The sequence below is a fragment of the Oryctolagus cuniculus genome, chromosome 11 (genome assembly GCF_964237555.1).
Source record: "Oryctolagus cuniculus chromosome 11, mOryCun1.1, whole genome shotgun sequence".
Taxonomy (NCBI): domain Eukaryota; kingdom Metazoa; phylum Chordata; class Mammalia; order Lagomorpha; family Leporidae; genus Oryctolagus; species Oryctolagus cuniculus.
In genome coordinates this window covers 89,601,914-89,626,135 of record NC_091442.1, presented here as the reverse complement: position 1 = coordinate 89,626,135, position 24,222 = coordinate 89,601,914, and the positions used below count along the sequence as shown (strand labels likewise).

The window sequence follows — 24,222 nt, the reverse complement described above, 5'->3', positions numbered from 1 at the left end:
GTATACAGACGTTTCACTTCTTTAGCTAATTTTATTCTTAGGTATTCTTTGTAGCTTTGGAAATGGGATTGCTTTCTTGATTTCTTTATCAGGTACTTCACTACTGGTATGTAGTAATGCTAGTGATTTTTGTACATTGATTTTATATTCTACAACTTTGCTGAACTTGTTCTATTAGGTTTTGGGGGACTCCTTGGTGTGTTCTATATATAAGAGCATGCCATCTGCAAACAGTGACAATTTGACTTCTTCATTTCACTTTGGAAACCCTTTATTTATTGTGCCTCATAACTTTAATTGCAACTTCATGTGTTATGTACGTAAAAGTGAAAGTGAGCATACTTGCCTTATTCCAGATCTTAGAGACAATTCCTTCAACCTGTGCCCGTTTAGTATGATGTTAGTTGGTGGCTTGTTTTATATGGCCTTAATCATTATGTTGAGATACATCCTTCTTTGCCAAGCTCAGGGTTGTTTTTTTTTTTTTTTCATGAAGGGATATTGAATTCTATCAAATTATTATTATTCAAGTTTTTATTAATTTATTTTCATTTTATTTGAAAAGCAGATAGGGAGAAACAGAGTTATCTTCCATTTACTGATTTACTCTCAGGCTCCACCAGCACAAAGCCAGGAACTTGGAACTCAATCCGTGTCTCACATGTGGGTGGCAGAGACGTAACTGTTGAACCATCATTTTCTGCCTCCCAGGATGTGCATTATCTGGAAGCCAGACCAGAACTGAAGCTGGGACTTGAACCCAGGGACTCTGATATAAGTTGCAGACATCCTAAGCACTGTCTTAACAACTGTGCCAAATGCCTGTCCCAGAGTTAGTTCTTTCTGAGATATTTGTGAGAATTCGGCAATGAAGCAATCTGGTTCTGGCCTTTTTTTTGATGGAAGACTTTTATTGCTGATTGAATCTCATTACCTATCATTGGTCTGTTGAAATATTCTATTTGTATGTATCAGGGAATTTACTCATAATATTCCTTAGAGATCCTTTGTATTTCTGTAGTGTCAGTTATAATGTATTTCTTTTTATCTGCCTTTGAGTATTCTCTCATTTTTTAAAATTATTCTAGATGCTTAGAGTTTGTCAATTTTGTTTATCTTTTCAAAGAATCAAATTTTTGTTCCATTGATTTTTTTAAAAAAATATTTATTTATTTATTTGAAAGGCAGAGTTACAGAGAGGCAAAGGCAGAGGCAGAGAAAGAGAAGTCTTCCATCTACTGGTTTACTCCCCAGATGGGTGTAATGGCCAGAGCTATGCCAATCCAAAGTCAGGAGTCAGGAACTTCTCTGGGTCTCCCACACAGGTGCAGGAGCCAAGGACTTGAGCCATCTTCCACTGCTTTCTCATGCCATAACAGAGAGTGGGATCGGAAGTGGAGCAGTTGGGACTCTACCAGTGCCCATATAGGATGCCAGCATGGCAAGCCACAGCCTTATTTGCTATGCCATGGTGCTGGCCCCTCCATTGATTTTATTAACTGTTTTTAGGTCTGTATTTCATTTATTTCTACTCTGAGTTTTATTATGTTTCTGTCTACTAAGTTGGTTTTAATTTCTTTTTATTTTCTAATTCCTTGTAGTACAATGATAAGTTGTTTATGAGGTCTTTCTGCTTTTTTTTTTGTAGATGTTGGTTGCTATACTTTCCCTGTAGTACTACTTTTGCTGTGTCCCATAAGATTAGGTATGCTGTGTTTCAATTTTAATTCATTTAAGAAATGTTTCATTTCTCTCAATTTCTTCCTTGATCTATTGGCTGCTGAAGATTAAGTTGTTTAATTTTCCTGTGTTATGTAGTTTCCAAAATTTTCTTGTTATTAATTTCTAGTTTTATTGCATTGTGGTCAGAAAATATACTCAATATTATTTCAGCTGGCAGAGAAAGACAGCACCTAAGATAACCAAGTGACTGTCTTTCAACAGTGACATCAATTGCAACAGTTATTCTTGCGCCGTCATCTTCACAAGAACTAATGAAGCCATGTAGAGGTCAACAGTGTATGGTTTTAGTATAACAGTAAGAAGAAACACATTGAAGAAAGTAGGAAGGGAACAGTGTCCCCTGTCATCCTTCCCTTGGCTCTGAGTAAAGTGTCATGGAGGGAGACATTTCATCTCTTATTTGCAGGGGAGGGAGAAGGAATTTAAACTCCAAACCCAGGACTTGTACTGCCAGGTTAGAAAACAGTACTGGACAGGGTCTCATGGCCTCTGCCCCAGACCAGTACCTACAAACTGCACCTCTGGACACTCCTTAGCCAGGTGGCCAATGGAGCATCTCCACCACCCGTGCCTCTGCCTCTGGCAAACAGTGGATGATGTCTCCAGCCCCTTGAGAGTGAAGAGGAAAGGGAGCTTAGGACTTTGCTTTACGGTTCAGAGACAGGCCCTCTAAGGTGAGAACCAGCCTCTGATGAAGCCTGAAGTGTTCTACCCTCAGGCTATTGCTTGTAGACAGCATCTCCAGACTTGCCCTGTCAGCAGGTGGAAATCTGCACCCTAATAGGAGGAACTCACTTAGGCATATACCAGCATCAGTCTTGTATGCACCTGGAATGCACCCTGAGACTGCACAGGGCCTGATGACTATGAGATCCAGGTGTCAGACAACTGTTCTATAAAGTGGTACCTAACTATCATGAAGGCTACACAAGAATTCTAGGAAGATTCCTGTAGCTAGATGTTTTGTACAAACTTTGCATATAATAATTCTGTAGCCATTAATGTGGGATATTATATTTGCTTGAGATATTTAAGTTTGCCTAGAGCAATTTTTTTAAGCTTTTATTTAGTAAATGTAATTTTCCAAAGTACAGTTTATGGATTACAATGGCTTTTCCCCCCCATAACTTCCCTCCCACCCGCACCCCTCCTATTTCCCGCTCCCTCTCCCATTCCATTCACATCAAGATTCATTTTCAATTATCTTTATATACAGAAGATCAATTCAGTATATATTAAGTATAGATTTCATCAGTTTGCACCCACACAGAGCATAAAGTGTAAAATACTGTTTAAGTACTAGTTATAGTATTAATTCACATTGGACAACACATTAAGGACAGAGATCCCACATGAGGAGTAAGTACATAGTGACTCCTGTTGTTGACTTAACAAATTGACACTCTTGTTTATGGCGTCAGAAATCTCCCTAGGCTCTAGTCATGAGTTTCCAAGGCTATGGAAGCCTCTTGAGTTCGCGGACTTCGATCTTATTTAGACAAGGTTATAGTAGCCTAGAGCAATTTTTAAAAATTTACGTATTAGAGGATTTTTTTTCTTAAAAATAAAGATTAGTAGACTAATTTCTTGAGAAATATCAAAGGTAGTAAAATTTGTTTAATAACATCTTTGCTAATTTTAAAGGGTACACAATGACTAAGATATAAACTATGGCCTCAATAAAAAGTAGAATTCTGGGGCTGGCGCTGTGGTGTAGCAGGTAAAGCTGCCACCTACAGTGCCGGCATCCATATGGGCACCGGTTCAAGTCCCGGCTGCTCCTCTTCCAATCCAGGTCACTGCTATGGGCTGGGAAAGCAGTAGAAGATAGCCCAAGGCCTTGGGGGCCCTGCACCCACGTGGGAGACCTGGAAGAAGCTCCTGGATCCTGACTTCGGATTGGCACAGCTCCGGCCATTGCGGCCATCTGGGGAGTAAACCAATGGATGGAGGACCTCTCTCTCTTTCTCTGCCTCTCCTTCTCTCTCTGTAACTCTGACTTTCAAATAAATAAATAAATCTTTAAAAAATGTAGAATTTCATAAAAGCTAAATAAGGCCATAAAAAGGAAAACAGGAAGTGAGTTTGTAAATAATCCTATGAAGCAGCTCACTAGGCTAATCCTCTGCCTGCGGCGCCAGCACCCCAGGTTCTAGTCCCGGTTAGGGCACCAGATTCTGTCCTGGTTGCTCCTCTTCCAGTCTAGCTCTCTGCTGTGGCCCGGAAAGGCAGTGGAGGATGGCCCAAGTGCTTGGGCCCTGCACCTGCATGGGAGACCAGGAGGAAGCACCTGGCTCCTGGCTTTGAATAGGTGCAGCACACCGGCCGTAGTGGTCATTTGGGGGGTGAACCAATGGAAGGAAGACCTTTCTCTGTGACTCTCTCTTTCACTCTAACTCTGCCTGTCAAAATAAATAAATAAATAAATAACCCAATGAAGCCCTTATATTTCACACCAAAAGGCCGACTATAAAAACCAGTGTTTCATAATATGTATTTAATAGTTTTATATAATTCTAAGAATTGTTTTTCTTTTTCCTTTGAAGTATTAATTTTTAAAAAGATTTATTTATTCATTTGTTTATTTGAAAGTCAGAGTTATAGAAAAAGAGGTAGAGACAGAGAGAAATCTTCTAGCTGCTGGTTTAATCCTCAAATGGCTGAAACAGCCCTCGCTTGGCCAGGCTGAAGCTAGAAGCTAGGAGTCTCATCTGGGTCTCCCATGTCGGTGGCAGGGGCCCAAACACTTCTACTGCTTTTCCAGACCATTTGCAGGGAACTGGTTCAGAAGTGGAGCAGTTGGGATATCTGGTGTCCACATGGGATGTGTTGTAGGAGGCAGCTTTATCCACTACAGAAGGAGAGCTCCAAATGTTCTTCTATTTAGCAAATGCTTAGAACACATTTCCACCTCAAAGATTTAGCTAAATACTTAAATGAATAGTCTACATTGTTACCTTTTTAGACTCCCTTTTTTCTCATTTATTTGTATAAGTTTCACCATATTAATTTTTTGTATTCCAGAATTGTTAATGTGATAAATCAATATTTTTAATGTGTATACTATATACTCACATGCAATCTTTCATTGAGACATTTCTTAAAAAAAAAAAAAAAAAAAAAAAAACAGAAACAAAAAAACCCTGATCTGAGGTGAGGATTCAGCCTTTATGACAAGAATTTAGATAGGTATAGGTGTGTCTTTAAACCTTTTAATGTCACATTTTGTTCTGGAAAATTTTAAACTAATAAATTTTAAGATATAACCACAAATGCACACATTATCTGTCACGTGCACTGGTATATTGTGGTGTAATTTCTTTGTTTATCTTGTTCACAATTCCTATGCAAGATATCTAATGCACACATTTGTATTGGCCACATACACTGCTTTTTCTATGAGGGTGAGTAAAGAGAGACATATTATAAGGCATTTTTGGTGTTAAAATGCTACATCAGGCACCTTAATTTGCTGCAAATAAGACCAAATTAGAGTTTAAAATGAGAACATTGCTACCTTGTGCTTCTGGTAGCAATGCAGCATCCTAACAGCATGTAAGCCATCGCAAGATTTAGAGCTCAACTCAATCAGTGGCAACAAAATTAGAAATAAATAGAGGAGGATCAATACAACGTGCTGTCTGGAATAATGAAACAGCCCTGGGCTGGAAAAATCTATTTTATTTTTCTTCTCTTAGCTAGGAACTCTGGAAATATCTGACTAGTCCAATGGAAACTAAGTCTATTTTGTTTATGAAGAGAAAGAAGAATCAATGGTAACTATCAAATATAATATATAAATCTAATTACATATATAGGAGAGTACTCAAACAATTTTTAGAAAAAATCAAATTAAAATTAAGCTTATTTTGTGTAAAATTTTTGAAATCTATTTTTCCTTTTCATAATATGCATTTTTGTGAACTTTTTGAAGATTCTCCACTTCTGAATTTAACTTTTTTACCAAAAATAACTATCCTTTGATTCAGGATTTCCTTGAACTTTTTGAAATAACTTCATGTTATAATTAACTCAGATTGATAGAACAGCTTAAATACATTGATGTAATATATTTTACACAGTCAGTGCATGTGCGAGGTGTAGATGTTTAGCTGAAGTGTAATGTTAAGATGCCTGGATCTCACATCAGATTACCTGGGTTCCAGTCTCAGCTCCAGCTCCTGAATCCAGCTTCCTGCTGCTAATGCAGACTCCTGCAGGCAGTGGTGATAGATCAAGTAATTGTATTCCTGCCATCCACATTTAGAGGCCTCAGCTGAGTTCAGACTGTCAGCCTTGGCCCACCCCTGGCCATAGTAGGCATTTGGGAAATGAGCTAATGCAAGAGGGCTCTTTCTGTCTCTCTGCCACTGGGGGAAAAAAAAAAAAGTGATATCTCATGAAACATGACAAATAATGATTAATATTATTTATTGCAGTGTAGGGCTCTTGAAGTGCTAGTTCAAACCTGTAACCTGAGAAGCTTTGAGTTATCAATTAAGGAGGTATTGGCTATTCCCCGTCATGTGATCAGGGTCCGGGACTGAAGAGCAGTATGACTTCTTAGTGCTTTGGCCACAACTTCATACTGATAAGTTAGCATTAGTGCTTGGTGGAAGAATCAGCAGTTTCTATAGTTTCTGTGGCATTGGTAAGGTGCTTGGTTCCCATTTTTACATTGTATATATATGTTTGAGCAAGCCAATGGCAGACTATATCACATCAGACTTTTTTGTTAGGGAAACCATCGGTCTTTCTCTGATGATAGAGCTGGAAATGGAGTCTAGTATCCGAGCCTTGCAATTGACTAGCATGAATTTATGCAAACCATGAGCCTAAACCAATTTCATTTTGAGAACGAAAAACATGTCTTCTCACAGGTCACTTGACAGATGATGAGTCCTAGCATTATTAACACTTACATTTAAATAATCTTTGTTTGAAAAAGACAAAGCACATTTGACTTATGAATAGTCCCTAAACTGGGAGCGTCTTTGAAATTTTACCTATAAATGAGAGATATGGATAAATGAGATTTTTCTTTTAAAAGTGCTCTTTGCAAGTTTGAGGTTACAGTGAATCTGTCATAACCAAACAGAACCTTTAAATTCTGTTAAGTGTATAAAATTTTTACATGGATATTTAAAAACAAACACTAGAAAAATCTTTGCAAGCAAAACCAGAATAGCATCACCTATTGATGTAAATGTCCTTCAGCTTTTTAAGCAATATAAATAACGTTTCTTTTTCAAGAGGTGATTTGTTTTCCATGGGAAGTGATCCTTTAGAATAATCTAAGCGTATATCAGCAAGTTCATGGAGAAAAGGATTAAAAATAAGTTTAAATATGTTTTTCCCGAACTTTCTGAAGACTCATATTTTTTTTATTTTAGTTCACACATCTTTATAATGACAATCTTTTATGAATCATCCAACTAATGTGTTTTGCATTAAGCTGTAATAAACACACGTATACACACTCAAAACACCTCCCCAAATCATCCTTATTGCTTGAAAATATAAGTATTATGAGGCTTACAGGGAGACATTTAAATTATTTTTTAGTATGTTTTAAAGTTTGATTTTCTATTTTATATAGTAAAAGTGAACTATAATAGATATAATTCCTTTTCTTAATTTTTAGTGCACTATACAGACTATGCAGTATTACCTCACCTGTCTTTTCATTACATTCTTATTAGATTTACATTTTTATTTATTTTGTTATTTATTTATTTGACAGGTAGAGTTATAGACAGTGAGAGAGAGAGACAGAGAGAAAGATCTTCCTTCCATTGGTTCACTCCCAAAATGGCCGCTACGGCTGGTGCTGCGCCAATCAGAAGCCAGGAGCCAGGTGCTTCCTGCTGGGCCATCCTCCACTGCCCTCCCGGGCCACAGCAGAGAGCTGGACTGGAAGAGGAGCAACTGGGACTAGAACCGGCTCCCATATGGGATGCCGGTGCCACAGGCAGAGGATTAACCAAGTGAGCCACTGCACCAACTCCTAGATTTACATTTTTAGAAGTATAAAACCTCCGTTATCTTCATTTAAATGTCATTATATTCAGTGATTGTCTTGGAATGCTGACTCCTCCAATGCCAGTTTAAGTTGGTTTCGTTCATAGTTTGTGCTTTTTAAAAAGAGTTTTAGAAAAAAAAGAACATATTTTTCATGCTACAGGATTTCTTGTTTCAATAGTTCTAATTTATGCATTCAAATTCAAATGAGCTTATATTTTAGTTGATCTACTAAAGCCAGATGTGCAATAAATCATTGTTAGAAAATAAACAATTTACCAGATTCATAGCTAGAAATAATACAATTAACCAGATTGAATCAAAGCTCTGTAGACTGCAATGTTTATAGTAAAAGAATGCAGCACCTAATTACCACCTTGGACCTTTGAAAAGACGAGGGAATGTTACTGTTGTACCTCAAAGGTTGGTGATAATGGGAAACAGCTGCTTCATTTTCTATGCCTTTGAAATGACCACCTGAGATCACACTGCTTTCTTAGCTATTCAGAATATGTACATGTCTGCTACCAGAGTTCTTAAACACCATTAGCAAGCAATTCATTTCAAGGGATAAAATTTAGCCCTACCCAAATTCTCTTTTAGATACTCTGAAAATATGTAAAATGGAATTCAAAAATAGATTTTTCCTAACCCAAATATTTGACTTCAGTTCTAAGTTTTTTTATTTTTAATTTTATTAAAAATTAAGAGAGAAAGAGGGTGCTCACATCCACTGGTTTACTCTCCAAATGTCCACTTCGGCTCTGGCTGATGCAAGAGCAAGGAACACTATCCAGGTCTCCCACTGGAGTGGCAGGAACTGAATTACTTAAGCATTATCAGACTCTAAGGGTTCCTATCAACAGGAAGCTAAAATCAAGAGCTGGAGTCAGAAAATTGAATCCAGGCACTTCGGGGATGCAGATGTTTTAATCACTGGGCTGAATGCCTGGCTCATCCAGTTGTAACTTGTAAGTCCTCACTAGGTTGGGATCCATGTATCAGGGGAGATGTCAGTCACTTAAAAAAAGTAAGTGGAAAGACTAATTTCTTGTTTTTATTTTATCATTTTCTTTAAAAATTCTGCCCCCTCTTTTAATCTGAGAAGAAGTAAACATATGTTTTTATTTTACTCTCAGATTTTGAGGTGAATTTAGCAACAGCCATGTGATTCCATTCCCCAACCTCCTTTTGAACATATATCATTCCTCCCATAGACTAATTTTGAAAATTATGTATATAAAATTACACAACCTCTACCCAGTGTCTATTTTCTTTCACATATTACATTTTGGAATATATTCATTTTGTTAATACATAGCAGTTTTTCTGCTATTTCATTGCTCAATAATGTTCCTTTACAATTTATCACAACTTAAATACCCCTTCTACTGCTGCTAAATACTTGGAAATGATAATTTTTAAAAAATATTTGTTTTATTTATTTGAAAGACACTTACAGAGAATGGTAGAGCCAGAGAGAAAGAGACGTCTTCCATCTGCTGGTTCACTCCCCAGTTGGCCGCAATGGAAGAAGCTGCGCTGATCCAAAGCCAGGAGCCAGGACTTCCTCCAGGTCTTCCGTGTGGGTGCAGGGGACCAAGGACCTGGGCCATCTTACACTGCTTTCTCAGGCCACAGAAGAGAGCTGGATTGGAAGTGGAGCAGCTGGGACTCCAACCGGTGCCCATATCGGATGCTGGCACTGCAGGCCAGGGCTTTAACCCACCATGCCACAGAGCCAGCCCCAATAATATTTTTAAATTATAAGTAAAGCTACTATTAATGTTGTGGAACATGTGTTTAGGTGGATATATTCATTCACTTTCTTTGGTCATATACCTAGAAGTTATTTTTTTAACTTCAGTAAATATCACTAATTTTCCAAAGTGTTAACACTTATTACATCATATTAACTATATTTATGTTTATTAATTAAATCTTCTGGAATTTACAGATTTTTGATAATTTCATCTGAGTTCTTAATATCAGAAAATTAAAAAAATTCTTTAATGTCTTTTCAGTGCTTTTGTTATGAAATGCTTTGTTGAATATCTCCACCTTTTCAAATTTTGTCTTTTCAGTTATTTTTTGAACATGTTATCAGTATTTTAACTTTCATAACATATGACTCACCTGTGGGTCTGTTTTTTTAATTGTTTTTTGATCATCTGATAACATTTCAGTTCAAACTTCTAAATTTTCCATAGGTCGCCAGCTATTTTGGCTAAAAATATGTTAGAGGGGTTGAGTGATAAAAATTATCACACAGAATTAATTTATCTTCTTCCAGGTAGAGTATCAGTAGATAATTTTGAGACTATCACAGGTGATGAAATCATTGATGTTAAAATATTTGTACAAATTAAGATTATCACTGTTTTAAAGGAAAATTTTTGTTAGACATTATTTTCAAATAGAGTTGAGAGCTGATCTTCTGTAGGGATTTTGGTAGGTGTAGCTCACAGATTGGTAGAATTTCAGACATGTGAGTAGGTTGACATCAATTATATTTGTTGTTAGTTGAAAATACACTGTTTTTAGTTACCGTGCAGATGCATATTATTGGAATCATTTGTTCTTGATCAGATGACCATAATAAGTGAGATTAGCATTGATTGGCTGACATAAAAGTATGTTCGCTGAGTTGCCATTGATCCATTAAACAACGGATTCTGATGACTACTTAAAAGTTTTTGTCTGTTTGTGAAAATATTTCCAATCTGAAGGGTTTTCTGGATCTGGTTTGTTTTAGCTTTGTTTTTGTTTACAGGATGTAGGTATAAGTGCTATGATGTGACACTTACTTCTAGATATGGGTCATCTTCTTCCAAAGATATTTTGACAACCCTAAGACACAATATCTGTTTCCTCAGACCAGTAGTATCCCTGCTTTCAGCTAGTGTTTTATTAGGAAGCACAGGATGCATCTATGAATGTACTTTAAACGTTCATGGAAAATGGCATAAAAGAGAAATTTACTTTTGTACAAAAACGTTTTGTAAGCCAGGCAGATTTTTTTAAATATGCATTTTCTGACTTTTTGGAAGACCTTCTTATATGCATGTACTTAAACATTTTTTTTTGCACCAAAGCAAACTTATCTTTTAATTCCTTTTTCTGTGAACTTTTTGAAATGCCCTTGAGCTTATCATACATGCTCCACTTTTCTCAGTGATCACAGATGCTCAGTTCCTCTACCTTTACTCTTCAAAACCTCCCAGACATTTATATATTTTTTCTGGTGCTTATAGATATTTTCAGCATGAAAGGCAGTCCAGTACAACTAATATATCTTTGCTGAAATGGAAACATTTTGGAAAGAAAATTATTCTCAAAAACTAACTCAAGAAGATTTAGAATGGATTCATATTACAAGGCTGCATCCTTTCTCTAGAATTAACAGTTTTTATATGTGAGTATTTATATGTGAGTGAACGGAGATTTTAAGATGGAAAACCTAGAACCACCACAAAGATGGTGACTAAAGAGTTCTAGTTCTCAAGCAAAGTAATACTCTTCAAATCAGTCATGTTTGCTCTATTGGCCCCAGTTGAGGGTTCTCCTGTATTAATGTCCTTTCTTCCATAATGTTCTAGCCTGTTTTCATTCTGACTTTGAGTTCAGCCACATAACTTGCTTTGCTCAGTGAGGAACTAAAAATTTGGTTGCAAGCAGAATCTTGAAAAGCTGTTTGCTCAAGTCTTACCTGTTTCTGTCTCTTCAAACTCTGCCACCACCTAGAACAAACCATGTTGCACTTAAGGAGGAGGATGAACCACGTGGGGGAATTCACAGATGAAGATATTCTAGGGTAGCAGGTCTCCAGCTCACCCGTTAGCTTGTCAAACACCTAAGCCCAGGAAATATAAGATGAACCTTTTCTAGATCAACAGAACAGCCTAAGTAATACATAGACTTATAGAAAATAATAGTTTATATTCTAAGCCATGATGTAGAATCAACTGACAAACCAGAAAAGAATATGTATAATATTTCTTGCAAAATATAAAAGAGTAAGTTTTGTAAACCTTCATGTTCACCTACCACCAAATTTTTTTCACTAATCCATTTTTAAAAAAAATGCTTTTTCTTTTTTTAATATACTTGGAAAGTAGATAGAGACAGAGGAGAGATCTTCCATCTACTGGTTCCTTCCCCAAATGCCTACAATAGCCAAGACTGGGCCAGACCAAAGCCAAGAGCCTGGAACTCTATTCTGGTCTCCCACATGGGTGGTAGGAGCTTAGACATTTGAGCCATCTTCTGCTACATCTTAGGATGCATTAGCAGGAAGCTGGATTGGAAGCAGAAATACCTGGGCCCAAACTAGTGCTCAGATATTGGATACCAGCGTCTTACATAGCAGCTTAACCTGCTGTATCGCAATGTGCATCATTCTTCTTTAATTTCTGCATGACTTGGTTTTACCTCCTCTGATTTCTCTTCAAGAGAACTAATCAGAGACTTTTCTGATCATTCCATATAGAACAGCACATTCTATACTTTGCTGTATTCACTATCTTCTTTACCTGCTCTTTTTAATTATTATTTTTAGCAATTTAACATTCTTTTGCATATTTCTCCTCTAGTCTCCCTTCCAACAGACATAATCTATTTATTCTTTAAAATAATATTTTCCACACTAAAATTTTATGCATAATGTAAAGACTGATTTGTTCTAGTGGATATCAGCAACCTCAAGTTATGCAGGAGTCTGAAATGCAGATTATTGATATATAGTTGTTAATTTAATATTGACAGATAATATATGTGTATGTGGTGAACAAACATTTTAAAATCTAAAATGGTCCAAATTAAAGATAATATTAACATTTAAAGTTTTTTTTTCCAAGTATATTTTACAATCATGGCCATAAAACTAAAAGATGGGCTGAAACACAGAATTAGCAAATTTGAAATAATGATCTAGAATCCTGAACTGAGAATTTTTTCTAAAAAGTAAAAAAATCATAGCACAAAGGGATGGGAAAATAATATGTTAAAACAGAAGTTAAACAGATGAAGTACAATGAGAACAGCAATGAAAAAAAAGGTAAGTAACCAAAGAAACAATAACAGATCATTTTCCAGAGGTGATGAAAGATACAAGTATATAAGTTACATAAAGAGTACCATTCAAGTGCTGAACAGAGTGAATATACCAATATACACTTCTATATACAATATACAATTCTAAACATTGCAAAACAAAATCAGATAATAATCACATACACTGACATACATGTATGCTAAATGGAGAATCTGTCAAATATAAGAATAAAGGTATCCATACTCAGCTCATGTACAACACTGGCTTACAGAAAGCAATGATAAAATATTTACTTATTCATGCATCAACAAATTTAACAGCATTTTTAATTGTTCAATCATGGTCCCAAGGACTTATATCAATTAAGAAAACATATCTCTATCTACCCTCTACCAATAATTTAAAACCCGAAATGTCAATGACTAAATGAGCATTTAAGTGGCAGAGAAAAATAAGTCATCTTTTTAACATTCAGAGACTCAAGAGATTTATTAACCCTGGATGATCTTTAAAGAATTACCAGAAAGTTTTTTTTTTTTCAGCAATGCTGGTTAATTAATGGCCATATACATTATGTTCTCAAATCCCATGGGATATTATATTTTACTTAGAAGTAAAAAAGAAGTGGAGTAGCCATTTAGCCTATCAGTTAAGACCTGGGTTGAGACAACCATGTTCTATATCAAAATCCCTGGCTTTAATTCCTGGATCTGGCTCCTGATTCCAGCTTCCTGCCGATGCAATCCATGGGAGACAGCAGTGGTGGTTTATGTATACTTAGATGGTGATAGCTTAGTAAAGAGTTTTCTCCCTTCTGTGTGGAAGATTTGGACTAGCCCTAGCTGTTGCTGGAATTTGGGGAGTAAACCAGCAGATGGGTGGTCTGTCTCTCAAATTGTGAATGAGGAACTAGCTAGCCCTTACTATTGAATAAATTACATCAAGTTATTTATGTGCTTTTGCTGTAAAGGAAATAATCAGATGGCAATAGAGAAAGCAAACATACAGTGCTTATCACATTGATCTTGAGTTTCAGTAAACAAAAATATAGGAATGTGACACACCAAAGTGCTGTATACCAAACTCACTTAGGAATACAAACTTCTTATATAAATTATAAATAAAAGCTGATGACACCTTAAAATGTGTTAAATGGTGTTTATTTCAGGATTCATGAAAATGCATTATAATACTATGTAGTAGTTAATCTAGTAATTCATTTATTACATAATCAATTTACAAAACAAACAATCTCATGCTTAAAATTTTAAAACAATGCACATTTATTATCTTACAGTTTTTATAGCTCAGAAACTCCAAGCACACCTTAATTTGTTTTTCTGCTCAGGGTTATGAAAGGTCGCAATCAAGGGACCTTTTATGAGGGTTAGGACCCGCGGTGGCCATTGGAGGGTGAACCAACAGCAAAGGAAGACCTTTCTCTTTCTCTGTGTCTTTCTCTCTCTCACTGTCCACTCTGCCTGTCAAAAAAAAAAAAAAAAAAAAAAAAAGGACCCTCCCTCAGGATTACCTAGTTGTATTCAATTTCTTGCAGTTGCAGAACTGAGGGTTTTCAGTCCCAGGAGAATACATCTCTTGTAATTATAGCTCACAGAAAGGCTGTAAACTTCTAAATGGTCAGAAGGAGAATGTCCTTGCTGCTGCTGCTGTTCTCGTTTCTACTGTCTCTGACCTCTAAACCCTTTGTCATGGCTAGCCTGACTAGGCTATTCCCACTCAGGATCATCTCCATCTTGATTAATTTAAAGTAAACTGATGAGGGGCCTTAATTGCATCTCCAAAATCTTATTTTTGCTGTATTACACAATGTAATCATGAGAGTAATATTCCATTGTCTTTGCCATATTCTACTGATCAGAATGAGGTTACAGATACAGTCTACATTCAAGTTGAGGATATTAAATGGGGGTATGGGTCATGGGGGATCAATTCAGCATTCTTCCTATGACTTGTCATAATGAAGGCATATTAATAAATCCATTATCTCCATTGAGCCATTAACTTATCCACTGTTGTATATTAATAGAGAAAATAGCATATTACCATCTCTGTGGATTCTTTTTTTCCCCCAAGAAAAAGTGCCTGCTTTAATATCTTAGGTAAAATTTATCTGATCCATCTCTGCTGCAACTGCTGGACAACACAAGATTTGCCATTAGCCAGGGGCAGTTATGCCCCCAGTCAGGGAGAGCACAGCCAGGATCAAGCCTCAGGTGCATCACTCTGCATTCTCTGTGCTGAACATGCATTCCACCCGTATCCACTCTAGCTTCACAGTGTCGTGGCAAGCTTGCAGATCCCATCAGGAGCTTCACCAGAGCCATCTGCTGCTCACTGTGCGGTCAGTGGAAGATCTCGTCCAGGTGATTCCTCTCCAGGTCACTGGCCTGGGTCACCTTGGCTAAGAGCACAGGCGCCAGCTTGGTGCTGTCCTTGAGCAGCTCTGCTGGGAGCTGCTGGGCGCGATGTTGAGGAAGTCACAGCTCTGTGGATTCTTAAAATGCATCTGACAAATTATTTTCTTTATTTGTTTAAATACAATTGATTGAGACTGGCATTTGGCACAGCAGTTAGGATGCCACTTGACATGCTCACACCTCATGTTGGAGTCTCTGAGTTTGAGTCCCGGCTCTATTTCTCATGCAGTTTGTTGCTAATGTGCACTCTGTAAGGCAGCAGCTGATAACTCAAGTACTTGAGTTCCTGTCACCAACATGGAAGATCCAGATTGAGTTCTGGGCTCCTGGCTTCCAGGTGGCCCAGCCCTGCAGGTTTCAGTTTGGGGTGTTAACCAATGGGTGGAAATCTTTCTCTCTCTCCTTCACCATTCCCTCAAATAAAATGAAAATAAATTAATATTTTAAAAAAGACAGTTAATAATTTTAGATCAATGGATACATCCTTAGAACATTGGAATTAAATATATCTTAGTATTAAATGAGTCACTTAATAGTTAAATGCTAAGAACTTTCTCAGACACACATAAAAAGCATATATTTTGGGGTTGGCATGGCGGTGTAGCAGGTAAAGCTGCCACCTGCAGTGCTGGCATCCCATGTGGGCACCAGTTCGAATCCCAGCTTCTCCACTTCTGATCCAGCTCTCTGCTATGGCCTGGGAAAGCAGTGAAAGATGGCCCAAGTCCTTGGGCTCCTGCACCCCCGTGGGAGATCTGAAAGAAGCTCCTGGCTTCTTCTGGTTTTGGATCGGTGCAGCTCCAGAAGTTGCAGCCATCTGGGGAGTGAGTCAACGGAAGGAAGACCTCCCTCTTTCTCTCTCTGCCTCTGCTTCTCTGTAACTCTGCCTTTCAGATAAACAAATAAGTCTTTTTTTAAAAAAGCATATATATATTTTAAAAGATTTTATTTATTTATTTGAGAGGTAGAGTCACAGACAGTGAGAGGGAGAGACAGAGAGAAAAATCTTCCTTCCATTGATTCACTCCCTAAATGGCCACAACGGTTGGAGCTGTGCTGATCCGAAGCCAGAAGCCAGATAAAAAGCATATATTTTATCTTCCTTACTACGTAACATCATGCTAGCAGAAGAATCTCTATTCCTCCTGCAGTTCTTGTATCAACTTTTGCTTCAAAATATATTTTCAAGTGTGTTTATCTAATAAACAGTTTGGAAGATAGGCATGTCACCCTGAAGAGCAAAGAGCAGACATGTTTAGTGACCAGGACAGTAAAGATAATATATATCTTCTCCTGGGACAAAAGTTGGATGGATCCATTTATTTCCCCTTGTTAGACTGGAAATGTTCTAAGTTGGGAGTTTATCTATTATGACCCGAAACCACTGAGGATACAGCAACTACAAGGGCTGCTCCCTATAACAAGTGGAATTTGGCATGCAAAAAGAACAAACAGAATATGAAGCTCATGTTGTTGGCAACAAAATCCTTTGTATTTGACCCAAGAGTAGGATGTCTTCTGTCTGCACACTTGGAACTGTGGCAGTATTTGATAGTTTGGAAGCAAAGGAAAGTATCCAACCCTTCATAGTTCTTGACACGTAAGTTTAAAGATATGAGGCCTTGTAATTAGGTGTGATAAAACAATGACAGTTATTAGAATTGGAAAGGAAAACATAATATAGACTCTGTTTTCATATAACTTGAATATACATCTGGGAATCTTCTGCAAAATCCCTCACAAAATTAAAGCAAACATTAAGAATATACAATAGAGAAGCAGGATTCAGACTACAGCATAGCTGTTTAGTGCTGTGTTGTCGTTCCCCCACTCAAAGTAAGGTTGTTTCTTACTATACCTGTCTGCTCTACCCCTATAGCAGCCAGGGACGCTTGGGCTCATGCAAGTTGATAAAATCAGTGACCTGAGCAGTGATTTTTGAATAAAGGTTTGTTTATTTGCAGAAAAAAAAAAGAATATAGAGTATAAATTTTTACAATTAATATACTAAAGCCAAATAGCCTTCATTTATTTAAATAAAACACAAAATATCATTAACATGAAATACTAAAAGATGGTTGTGATAGCAAATGTTAAATAGTCTTATACATAAAGTCATTAAATAATATATAAAACCTATGCAGATAACTAAAATGTATTTCTCAAAATAGATTTAAATATTAAGAAAGAATATTTATTTGGCTAGAAAGAATCCAAAAATTTGTTTGTTCTCAATTAGTGATTATTTAAAAATTTTAATTAACATGATATCAAGTCCCTAGCTCCAACCCTAGACAAGTTGGTCAAAAATATGTACTTGAAGGAACCAAAAAGATCAGTTATCCAGAAAAGGAAAAAAATGGAAGGCACATAAAATAATACGTTAACTTCAATAATTAGAATCTGGTTGAAAAATCAAATTTGAAGTGTATTCAGCAAGTCAAACTAAAGATTAGACCAATAATAACCAGTAAGATACCTCAGCTGCAAGCCTGAGTTGGTTACAGGTTCTATATATTTTTTTCAGAGTGAGTACATGCATTAAGTCAAATTTAACACATATTTATATGTGGTTAGCAGTCACATATAAAATCAAACAATATGGGAAAATTGAAGAACACCTGGTAAAAGCTAACAAATTTGATTATTGAAGATACAGTCCATTCCCACACTGAAGTTATCTATCTGTAGGGAGAGGCAAGGAACAGGGTTATTAATCAGTCTTCCAAAAATGGCCCTCAGAGGTAAAGCTCATTAGGACTTTTATTATAACCAGTGCTTTTATCACCAGTGCCTGGTTCTGACTCTAATACTTTCTTCTTCAGACTGTGAAGCCATTATGAGAAATAGAGGTAGGTTGAAGTGGGAGGGGAAGAAACTTTTATCAAGAAAATCCTAATAGATTTACCTAAAACTAGGATATGGGATTTATTTGATACATGTTACAGACTCAGATCATAGGGCTACCTTTACATTTAGACAATCTCTTCTACTGAATACAAATGAGTGAAAACTTATCAATTATAAAAGTCTAGATTTGTTTGCTATACACATATATCTCTGGTGAGCATCTGGATATATTACTTTATCACAAATTCTTTTATTTTATTTGAAAGGCAGAGTTACATAGAGACAGAGGCAGAGAGAGAAAGAGAGTCTTCCATTCACTGGTTCACTCCCCAGATGGCCCTAACGGCTGGAGCTGTGCCAATCCAAAGCTAGGAGTCAGGAGCTTCTTCTGGGTCTCCCACACAGGTTTGGGGGCCCAAGAACTTAGCTATCTTCTACTGCTTTCCCAGGCCATAACAGAGACCTGGATGGGAAATGGAACAGCTGGGACTCGAACCAGGGCCCATCTAGGATGCTGGCACTGCAGCCTGTGGCTTTACCTGCTACGCCATAGAGCTAGCCCCTCACAAATTCTTTAAATAGAAATGTCAGAAATACTTTCAACAAATCTACCAGTATTCTGTTTACATGTTGCCTTTAAGCATCACTTTAAAATAAAATAAAAACAGTAATTTTGCTTTTAATATATAGAAATTGAAATGAGACAAAATTGAAGTAGTAATGTGAAAACTTCTCTTATGACCACCTCTGATTCTTTTTTTTTTTTTTTTTTTTTTTTTGATAGGCAGAGCGGACAGTGAGAGAGAGAGAGACAGAGAGAAAGGTCTTCCTTTTGCCATTGGTTCACCCTCCAATGGCCGCGCAGCCGGCGCGCTGCGGCTGGCACACCGCGCTGATCCAATGGCAGGAGACAGGTGCTTCTCCTGGTCTCCCATGGGGTGCAGGGGCCAAGCACTTGGGCCATCCTCCACTGCACTCCCTGGCCACAGCAGAGAGCTGGCCTGGAAGAGGGGCAACCGGGACAGAATCCAGCACCCCGACCGGGACTAGAACCTGGTGTGCCGGCGCCGCAAGGCGGAGGATTAGCCTAGTGAGCCACAGCGCCGGCCGACCACCTCTGATTCTTTTGAGACAATTTCAGTGTAACTTTTCCAAACTAATTGGGAGTTGAATTAGTGTTAACCAAGGCTGGCATATGGAAATAATTTATTAAATTGATTTAAATGTTTGGGGTGTTTCCTATTCGGTGGAAGTCATGGTGTAGATCAATATGCATATACTGCATTAGGTATTCAGTAGAGAAGCAAAAGCAACAGGAAAATTAAACCCAAGATTCTGGGTACCAGATTTGTAAGCTGTGTATTTTAGAATTAAAAAATCTATTAAATATAAATTTTTACATGATACAAGCTATATTATTACATTTTCTCAGAGAAAGTAAAACTGACATGATGAACTTTATTTTTGGAAATATTTTGGATTTTTTATATAAATACAATATTTTGGCATATTATATGTTAAGTGTTGACTTACAATTAGCCATACAAGTAACGTTTGTTTCTAGATCACCTCAGATCAGCCTGAGAAGGTACCTATCCTTGTATAGCCTTTTCTGATGTTTGTCCATGTTCTTATTCCCAGAGTAGTCTGCCTTAGTTTGCACTTGAAAGTAAAACCTGTTGAAACTACATAACAGAAACAGGCTGTAAAGGTGGAAAAGGGAAGCACGTCCCTCTTGTCTTGATAAATTAGTGCCACACAGAAATCACATTTTCTGGAACATTATCTTCATCAGGAATGGTTTGAATCCATCATAGATGTCATCCACTTCCATTTCCTGTACTTGGCATCTAGCAGAGGAATGCCTACACCCAGTAGTAGATGGGAGATGAGGTAGAAGACTGCTGCACCTCTGACTGATATTTCTGGCTTGCTGTTGTGCTTGGAGGAATCTGCATCTGGGACAGAAGAAAGATGTAATCTGAACATTCCTTTGTCACCAGTCACCAGGGTGTGCTGGCATGGAGTTTAGGGGCGGAGAAGGTAACAGAAATGGGTGACGTGCCACAACCTTTGCCACAGTGGATCAGTTGGAGCTATCCGTTTGTGTTAGCTAGAGTTGTTCAATTCCAAGACACAGCCAACCAGGAATGAGCTTCTCCATTTCCAATCTAATCATAGAGCAACCATGCATGGATCCTTTAACTGCAGAAGGTTGCAGGTCATACAATGAGAAAGTTGCTTGACAAGAACTACCAAATGTTGAGATGGCCTCCAATTTAGGCAAACTGAAAAGGAACTGTGGCCTAGTTGATCTTGAAATGACATGGAAAACATGAAGAAAATCCAATAGTGTGGCTGTGCGAATGAATAGTCTGGAATAATTCTCTCCATTCTCAGAATTTCAGAAGAAACATCCACAGAAACTATTTCTTCCAACAACTTCAGTACTAAAATTCTCTCATAAATTTCAGTAGTCCTTAAAATATAGTAGATATTTTCTGTCTAAGCTGGTTGGTCTTGGTCATGATTGAGGTATGTTGAAAGGTCACCTGGGCATCTGGTAATAAGGAAATCATTAATGATGGGAGAGCCTCTAGTAATAAGGAAATTACTAGTGATGGGACAGTCTCTAGTGGTGGGAAAGTCCCTAGCTAGCAGCAGTCTGAATTATATACATCCCAGATGCAGTCTGTGTTGTAGCATTAGTCAGCTTCTAGCTATCCTTCTCACCCACTGCTGTCTTGAAACATATTCAATAAATCCAACTTTACTCACTCTGACTGCTCTGGTGATTTCTTTAACCACCTATGACAGTGGCCTCAACTGGTCACTTCTCTTGACTATAATACTGTAATGTTACCTGGGAACCAATGGTCTCTGCGGTCAGCATTTAAGTCTGCAGATGGAAATAATATACATTAATGATCTTAATAGAAAGAATGACATTTTTATAGGCAATGCTGGGAACAGTTATAATACTGGATCCATTCTTCCTTGTATAACAAATGAAATTAGAAATTTATTTTCTTTGAATCAAATATGTAAGTGAGCCAAATAAAATAGTAAAACTATTAGAAGAAAATGTGGGTGAATTTCTTTCTAGTCAAAGAATAAGGAAACATCAATATGATTCAAAAACCAACAGAAATAGGAAATATATAGGTTCAATTTATTTTTCAAAGACATTTGAGAGAACAAAATAAAAGTAAAAATAACATTAAATCTTCAATTTTTTTATAGTCTCAAGTAGAATAGAAAGATTACTTCAGAGTTCAATGAAATGATAAGATTTGAACAAACTTAATCTCTGAAGTAAAATTCAAAGCTTAGTGACTGCATATTTTCTGGCCCCAGTAGTCAACAATAATCTTAGTTTCTCATAGTTAACTTTTCATAACATCATCTAATATTGAACTGTATCTAATTTATATTTGCTCTTACTAAGTCTTTATGTTCAGCATCACTTTCGCTTATTCATCTATTAATATTGATTTCTCCCAATATTTTTGAAGCATATCATTAGTCTCATTTCACTATACTTTACTTTGCTCTCTTTTCTTTTTCTATTGATCTTTGAAATTTATAGAAAAATCTCTTCAGATTTTACAATACAAGGAACTTCAAAAAGTTTGTGGAAAAACTAAATACATTTTGGTGCAAAAAATGTTTTAAAACCATGCATAGTTTTTTTTTATAACATGCATTTGGCACGAACATTTTAAAGATCCTTCATAGAGAGTAATGGTAGTATGTTGAGTAATTACAAGCAAGAGGGTGAAGATCATAGCTCTTCAGGGAAGCTCTGTGACACACAACATATGCCTACAAAACTTGAGGGAAATAACTATTTTCTTTCATTGTACTCACATGCTTATGGACTTATCTATGCTCTAATGTTGGACTAAGCATCAAGTATATCAAACATATCATCCTGGCTGTAATATATATATATATAATATATATATATATATATATACTCTTTATCAAGAAGCAAATGCATATTGCTATTTATAAAATGGTATATTCAGCGGTAGGTTTGGTATCAATTCTTCTTTTTTCTGAAAAAGCTTCAAATCATAGAAATATCATGACAGATTCCTGCTTTGGTATCCTGTGTATTGAACCATACAGAGGCTAGGGAAGGCTATTTTCTGGTATACTTTTATTTGTATATATACACTCTTACTTTTTGGAATAGACTCAAATATTCAATGTCACATATATTTATTTTTATTTTCTTTGTTTTATAGCAGCTTTTAAAGGTCATTGCTGTACCTCAGAGATTTTTCTTGAATTCCGTTTTTCTTTGACTTTAGTGAAACATATATTACGTGTTTGTTTTCCTGAGATTTTTATTGTTGCTTTCCTATTTTTATAGTCCCCAGGTTCTTTTGTGAGACTCTTTCATGATTTTCTACCAGTTTACTTATTTTAAAACGGCAGGACCATAGGCCATTGGCATGATTTTCACCTTGAGTGTGGCAAAAGCATTGTCAGAATAATCATTTTAAAATAAGGCAGTATTTCAGTCATTTTTAGTTAATTTTCAAGTTAAATACCTATCTTCTGAAATTTCTATATTACAGCAGGAAATTAAAAAACATAAATGTGTTATTTAATCAAAGAATAATATGTTGTTCTGACGGTTTATTGAAAAATATATTGAATTCTTTTTTCCCAAGGAAGGTTAATCTTTAGTACATTTGCATACTATTAATTCTCCTATCTTTTAAACAATACTCAAATACATTCTCAGAAAAAAAGTGATTTTCCCTAGCATTAGAAGTGAAAAATAGTTGTGCTTATCCTCCATGAAAAACACAATTATTAGGCATCTATATTTTGGCAGGCACCACTTCAACATCTGCAAATGTGGAAAGGCTACACATGCTTTTGATTGGTTTGGCATCAGATTAAAAATAATTGCTTGGTTTAAAATATAATCACATCCAAAGCAATACACTTGGTATTCAGAATTTCAAATCATACCAGAGATAGTAAGTTGCTGAAAAAAAGGTGCTTACTTTCTCAGACACTGCCAATGATGAATAGATTTTACCTGGCAATGATGGGTTCCTTTCTCTTCGCTTCACTCTTCACTTCTGCTTAGTCTTGAAGCTGCTTGACTAAGACCCTTAGTTTGCTCAAAAGGTCATTGGGTCTTTTTGCCTTATGTACCCTCTTGCTCGCCAAAGTATTGTGTTGGTTTAAAGTCTGACTTACATTCATTACAATGTATAGATACTCTTCCTGATCATCTGTTTATTGATGATACCATCTTGGCCTCTGATACCCTTTATTTGAAATTTATCAGATTATTTGGATATTATGCCTATTTTGACTTATCTATTTCCACTTGTGATGACTGTTATACTAACTGTCTCCTGATTTGAGGTTTGAAGTTCAGGGTAGCATTGTAGTTGGAGAAATTACATACATTAGTCACCTACTATCTACTGATAAGAGTAGTTTGTCCATTTGATTGCTTTGTATTTTTTCAGCAATTTTGTGCATTTTAAAGACTGTTTTTAGATAGACTATCCGTTTACTGTGATAGAGTTATTGTCTTCAGGTCACATTCTCTTTTGTGGGATAAAACAGATAATAAACTAAAGCAAAAATAACATTGTATATAACAGTGGTAAGTGCTATGTAATAACATAAGGTAGGCTAAAGGGACAGTGTCATGGGTACACGTAGGACTTGTCTCTCCATAACTCATGCAAGATGTTTAGACTCTGGTATTAATGTTACAGTTGATGGAGTAAGGTGAGTCTTAATCTAATTATGGCTGTCCAAAGAGGTGGGGTCTGGCTGGAGGAGTTTGGGTCATTGGAGACATACCATGGGATGATTATTATTTGAGTTTGAGTTCAGCCTATGTTTGCTCTCTGTGCTTCTTGGCTCACTATATGTGATTGTTTTTCCACACTTGCCATGTCCAGCCTCCATAGATGCCAGACTATGGAGCTGCCTGACCCTGAACTCTAACCTTCAAGCCATTAGATGAAATAAACCTTTTCTTTCCCCAAAAGCTTATTTTGGATATTTTAGTTAAAGTAATGAAAAGTAGACTAATACAGACAGAGAGTGATGGAGGTATGGGAAATTTTT

General features: G+C 36.6%; 1 non-coding gene and 1 pseudogene across 1 annotated transcript; one reads left to right on the top strand and one right to left on the bottom strand.

Annotated features, from left to right (window-relative positions):
* The first annotated feature begins 17,031 nt into the window (after positions 1 to 17,031).
* LOC127482554 (small nucleolar RNA SNORA63) lies at positions 17,032 to 17,161 on the top strand. The gene has a single exon (XR_007919800.2). It is a non-coding gene; the product is annotated as a small nucleolar RNA SNORA63 (small nucleolar RNA).
* Positions 17,162 to 19,790: 2,629 nt separating this feature from the next.
* The window catches only part of LOC127490926 (cyclin-I pseudogene), a 36,186-nt pseudogene continuing 31,754 nt past the window's right edge, over positions 19,791 to 24,222 (bottom strand).